Source organism: Ornithodoros turicata, unplaced genomic scaffold (genome assembly GCF_037126465.1).
Source record: "Ornithodoros turicata isolate Travis unplaced genomic scaffold, ASM3712646v1 ctg00000843.1, whole genome shotgun sequence".
NCBI classification, from domain to species: domain Eukaryota; kingdom Metazoa; phylum Arthropoda; class Arachnida; order Ixodida; family Argasidae; genus Ornithodoros; species Ornithodoros turicata.
Window position 1 is genome coordinate 1,329,774 of NW_026999404.1, and position 5,452 is coordinate 1,335,225.

Here is a 5,452-nt window from a genome sequence, read left to right on the forward strand (position 1 = left end):
GTCCCAACGAATAATACCGAGAAATCAGCCATATCAAGTGAGCTTCTTCCCTCATATTAACGAACATATAACGTGAGGCCCTTGCGTGTAACATTCTTGCAGGCGGCACAGATTGAGCATGCGTTGAAAGCATGGGCATTTCCTGGAAGTATTTCTGTCGTCTGCAGCAGGAGCTCTACGGTAAGGAAGCGTTTCTATAAATCCTCCAAAACACGTTTCTGGTAAAGACTTCGTGTAACATTCTGGTGAAAGGCACGATGTCAGTTTTTGAAGTACGGTACACCAAGGTCCTGCATCGTGACATTCACCTGAGAATCGTTGTAGTGGATGAGACAATTAAACATAGACGGGCAAACACAGCACAAGCTTCACAACGTCTGTATGGATGTGACTATAGCAACAATGTAAGTGCCTGTCCATGTGTTTCCTAGCGTAGCTTGGTATGCACATGCACTGAGGTATGGTACCGCTATTGTTGCGGTGAATCACCTCATCCCATAATCATTCATGTAGTAGTTGTTGTTGTTGTTGAAGAGGGGGTAACTAGCATGGTGAAATTGGTAGCATCTCTGACCGGCAATCAGAGGGTGCGCGTTCGAATCCCACTTCCGATGCCTTTCACTCCAACGGCGATGATTCAGTTTCACGAGGATGTTACGCGACGTATAGGTGGAGCTTCGGCTGAAGCGTTTGCTCACCATTTTCACTCCATTTGGCCTTCTGCAAAATCCTTTAAAAACAGCGCTGAGAGCCCCTTCCCTCTTTTTTTCTTTTTGTTGTTTTTGTTGGTGGTGGTGGTTGGACAACGTTCAAAGGAAGAGGAGTCAGGTTCGTTGTTGTTCGCTTTTGACTGCAGCGTACTGCTCAAGAAATAACGTGTGGCCCGTGCAAAAACGATTATAGTAGTTTGTCTGGAAGCGCATGCGTGAGGTCTTGATGTGCAGTGGCGGATCTAGGATTTTCCTGAGGGGAGGGGAGGGTGGTCCGCTGTGGAACGGTGCCACGTGCATGCTAGGATAGGTCCACTGAACCCTATGTTCAAGTCTGGAATTGAGGGGGGGCGGACCCCTGAACCCCCCCCCCCGCCCCCCAGACCCGCGCTTGTTGATGTGCACGCCCTCTTGAAACCCCACCCTCCTGTGGTGAGCCTGTAAATGGATGAGTGGAACTCTCCACGTCACGCGGTGACGTGGAAAGGTCCCTGCGAGTATAGCGCAGTGACGAGCTCGTGGCGGGCCAATTTCCAGCGAGATCTCGCGGCTGCTCCCCAGCCGATATTACGTCACACGAACGTGACTAGGTCACGCCAAGAGATTAGGTTGCACTGCCCCGCTCATAGATGCTGTTTCAGGGCGTTTCTGTAAATTGAATTGCGCGGAGACAAGGCACCGTACAGCGATAATATTGCGCATGACGCGTACGGAGCGAGTGACGCACGCCTCTGTTGCTATATTCGTCGACCACAAATATCTGTTAGAACGTGCCGATACTCTTCTTTCCTGTGGTTCCTGCGTTCCTTCATTCCAGATACCATTAAAATGTTCACGTAAATTTAGTGTGATGGATAATGTCCCAAAAATTTATGCGAGCTGCTCATACGCCACCTTGTCTGCCGCACGACGACCATGGTTCTGTCTACTTCTCGGAAAACGCGCCCAGACGCGCGCGAATATCTGTAGTCGACAGATTCCGGCGTACGCCCTCCGCGCGCGTTGAAAAACTGGTTTTTACGAGTGAAAAAAAATAGCATAGAGGCTCTTTGGCTGCACGTTGAACATATGTTTATAAGTCCCAAACGTCGCCACACCAGCATTGGACAGCTGTTTCGGCCTTATTGGGCCTTCATCAGCAATGCGTAGGTGGGCGACGTTTGAGCGAGTGGCGTCAGAAGGTCACGTGGAACGTGATGTCCTCCCGTCAGGGTGAGAAACTCACCTCTGAAAGCCCAGTGCGAAGCCAGTAAAGTATTAAGTGAAAAAAAAATAGCATAGAGGCTCTTTGGCTGCACGTTGAACATATGTTTATAAGTCCCAAACGTCGCCACACCAGCATTGGACAGCTGTTTCGGCTTTATTGGGCCTTCATCAGCAATGCGTAGGTGGGCGACGTTTGAGCGAGTGGCGTCAGAAGGTCACGTGGAACGTGATGTCCTCCCGTCAGGGTGAGAAACTCACCTCTGAAAGCCCAGTGCGAAGCCAGTAAAGTATTAAGTGAAAAAAAAATAGCATAGAGGCTCTTTGGCTGCACGTTGAACATATGTTTATAAGTCCCAAACGTCGCCACACCAGCATTGGACAGCTGTTTCGGCCTTATTGGGCCTTCATCAGCAATGCGTAGGTGGGCGACGTTTGAGCGAGTGGCGTCAGAAGGTCACGTGGAACGTGATGTCCTCCCGTCAGGGTGAGAAACTCACCTCTGAAAGCCCAGTGCGAAGCCAGTAAAGTATTAAGTGAAAAAAAAAATAGCATAGAGGCTCTTTGGCTGCACGTTGAACATATGTTTATAAGTCCCAAACGTCGCCACACCAGCATTGGACAGCTGTTTCGGCCTTATTGGGCCTTCATCAGCAATGCGTAGGTGGGCGACGTTTGAGCGAGTGGCGTCAGAAGGTCACGTGGAACGTGATGTCCTCCCGTCAGGGTGAGAAACTCACCTCTGAAAGCCCAGTGCGAAGCCAGTAAAGTATTAAGTGAAAAAAAAATAGCATAGAGGCTCTTTGGCTGCACGTTGAACATATGTTTATAAGTCCCAAACGTCGCCACACCAGCATTGGACAGCTGTTTCGGCCTTATTGGGCCTTCATCAGCAATGCGTAGGTGGGCGACGTTTGAGCGAGTGGCGTCAGAAGGTCACGTGGAACGTGATGTCCTCCCGTCAGGGTGAGAAACTCACCTCTGAAAGCCCAGTGCGAAGCCAGTAAAGTATTAAGTGAAAAAAAAAAAAAAAGCATAGAGGCTCTTTGGCTGCACGTTGAACATATGTTTATAAGTCCCAAACGTCGCCACACCAGCATTGGACAGCTGTTTCGGCCTTATTGGGCCTTCATCAGCAATGCGTAGGTGGGCGACGTTTGAGCGAGTGGCGTCAGAAGGTCACGTGGAACGTGATGTCCTCCCGTCAGGGTGAGAAACTCACCTCTGAAAGCCCAGTGCGAAGCCAGTAAAGTATTAAGTGAAAAAAAAATAGCATAGAGGCTCTTTGGCTGCACGTTGAACATATGTTTACAAGTCCCAAACGTCGCCACACCAGCATTGGACAGCTGTTTCGGCCTTATTGGGCCTTCATCAGCAATGCGTAGGTGGGCGACGTTTGAGCGAGTGGCGTCAGAAGGTCACGTGGAACGTGATGTCCTCCCGTCAGGGTGAGAAACTCACCTCTGAAAGCCCAGTGAAAGCCCAGTGAAAGCCCAGTGAAAGCCAGTTTTTACGAGGTCACACGCACGCCGAGCACGCGCGCGTCCGGAAAACGTCGGAAAAACGCTCTATGCGTTTAGCCCTATAGTCTTCTCCGGCACCTCAAGGTCATATGCATGCGCATAGGCCATTGTGAAAAAGGTTGGGGATTTTCAGTCAAACTGAGATAAGGGGAAAGTTCGAAAAGAAAATTGAGCACGAGATATTAGAATCATATCTCACAGGAAAAGCCGGGAACGTGTGCGTTAGCACGGAGAGTAGGGCGTTGTTGGACACGAAATAATAATAAAAAAGAAAACTTAAGGGCTATATCGACTTAGTAAATATCTGTCGAAATTGGGTGCTCTGTCATATCCGTCCGTTTTCTGTTCGTAGTGTCCGTCCGCCAGTTTTAGCGCTTCTACAGGGTGTCCCAGAAAACGTGTCATTGAATTATAATAAAAAAACTACGCCACCTAGAATCATACGGTCAACAGCATTTGTTCTTATTACGTTTTTGCCACCTCCTAATGTGAATGTCATGTACTCCAAGTTTAACTATGTAAATATTTCGAACTGAACTCGGAAATTTGCCAAGTAAAGGTCACTTTTTTACCCCACCAATATGAAGAGCGTGCCGAATTTACTCAAATTCATAATAATTCACAGTGATATTCACGAGCTATCCCATCGGAAAAAATAGCCGAATATCATGCTTTTTGGAGCCTCGGATCATAGCGAGCGATGACTTTTTGAGCGCAATCGCTCTCAGTGCGATGAAAGGAGGTTCCGAAGCCAGCCCACAGAGTGATAGTAGAAAAAGTAACAGTTCCTAAAATCGGGAGAGGGAAAGCATTATCCCAGCGAAAGTCGGACGTGATAAGCCGTGCCTGTGTTATCTCTTTCTGCGATGTCGGGGAGGGCTGGGTTTCCAACCTCCTTTCGTCGGACTGACAAAGATTGCGCTGAAAAATTAATCGTGCGCTATTCTGTGCGACCTCCGTATAGAGCATGATGTTCGGCTATTTTTTCCCGATGGGATAGCTCCTGAATATCCCTGTCAATTATCATTAATTTGAATAAATTAGACACGCTCTTCACATTGGTGGGGTAAAAAAGTGACCTTTACTAGGCAAATTTCCGACTTAAGCTCGCAAAAATTTACATAATTAAACTTACGTTACACGACATTCACATGAGGAGGTGGCAAAAACCCAGTAAGAACAAATGCCATTGACCGCATGACTCTAGGTGGTGTAGTTTTTTTATGATAATTCAATGACACGTTTTCTGGGACACCCTGTATATTCCAAGATCGTTTGCATGATTTGCCTACTCACTGTCCCTCAGTCTCTAGAAACATTTACAAGACGATTTTTGTTGTCTGATTTCAGGTTCACCTTCCAGTTCTCCACGAGATACGTCTTTACTTTAACAAAACACTACAACCTCTGAATGTGGGGCTGGCTTACGTAGAGAACGGTTGTTCACCCAGCTTCTTTTACCTTCCACAATGATTCAAATTGTTTACACAGAGCGACAATGACGTCATGACTTTCTGGCACCTTCACAACAAAACCGCGTGGAAGACACATTTAGGAGTGCAATAACAATAAAGCCAAGACTAAAAAAAATAATGATTTCCCAACTGTTTTAACGAATAGATTAGCGTCCGACGGTGCGTGACGTCAGTGTTACACAAACGATGGTATGGAGTGTACAACAAAAACCTGCTGCTTTTATTGTAGCTAGCCATTTTTTGTTTTACTAAGTGATCCGGAGTAGCCGGCTGTAATGAGTGCCTATTTCTCCATTTTTTTCTTTTCTTCTCAACATAACTCAACTCAACCTGTTGATTGCTGCCGGCGACGATGACAACCTTTTGTTTCAGGGAACATACTAGCATGAGAGAACTGATGTTCTGAGGCTGGAACGACATAGAAACGGCAATCCAGAAGATGTGGGTTCGACTCCTACAGCTGGCTAACCTTAAGTGACTTTCATCTTTCAACATACTAGCAGACGTGCATGCGCGGGAAGCATATTGTGCATTATCTCCC

General features: G+C 47.3%; 1 long non-coding RNA gene across 1 annotated transcript; it reads left to right on the forward strand.

The window, feature by feature from the left end:
• On the forward strand, positions 1-4,847 carry LOC135375237 (uncharacterized). The gene is made up of 3 exons (XR_010417191.1): positions 1-37; positions 103-180; positions 4,787-4,847. It is a non-coding gene; the product is annotated as an uncharacterized LOC135375237 (long non-coding RNA).
• Positions 4,848-5,452: the final 605 nt, after the last annotated feature.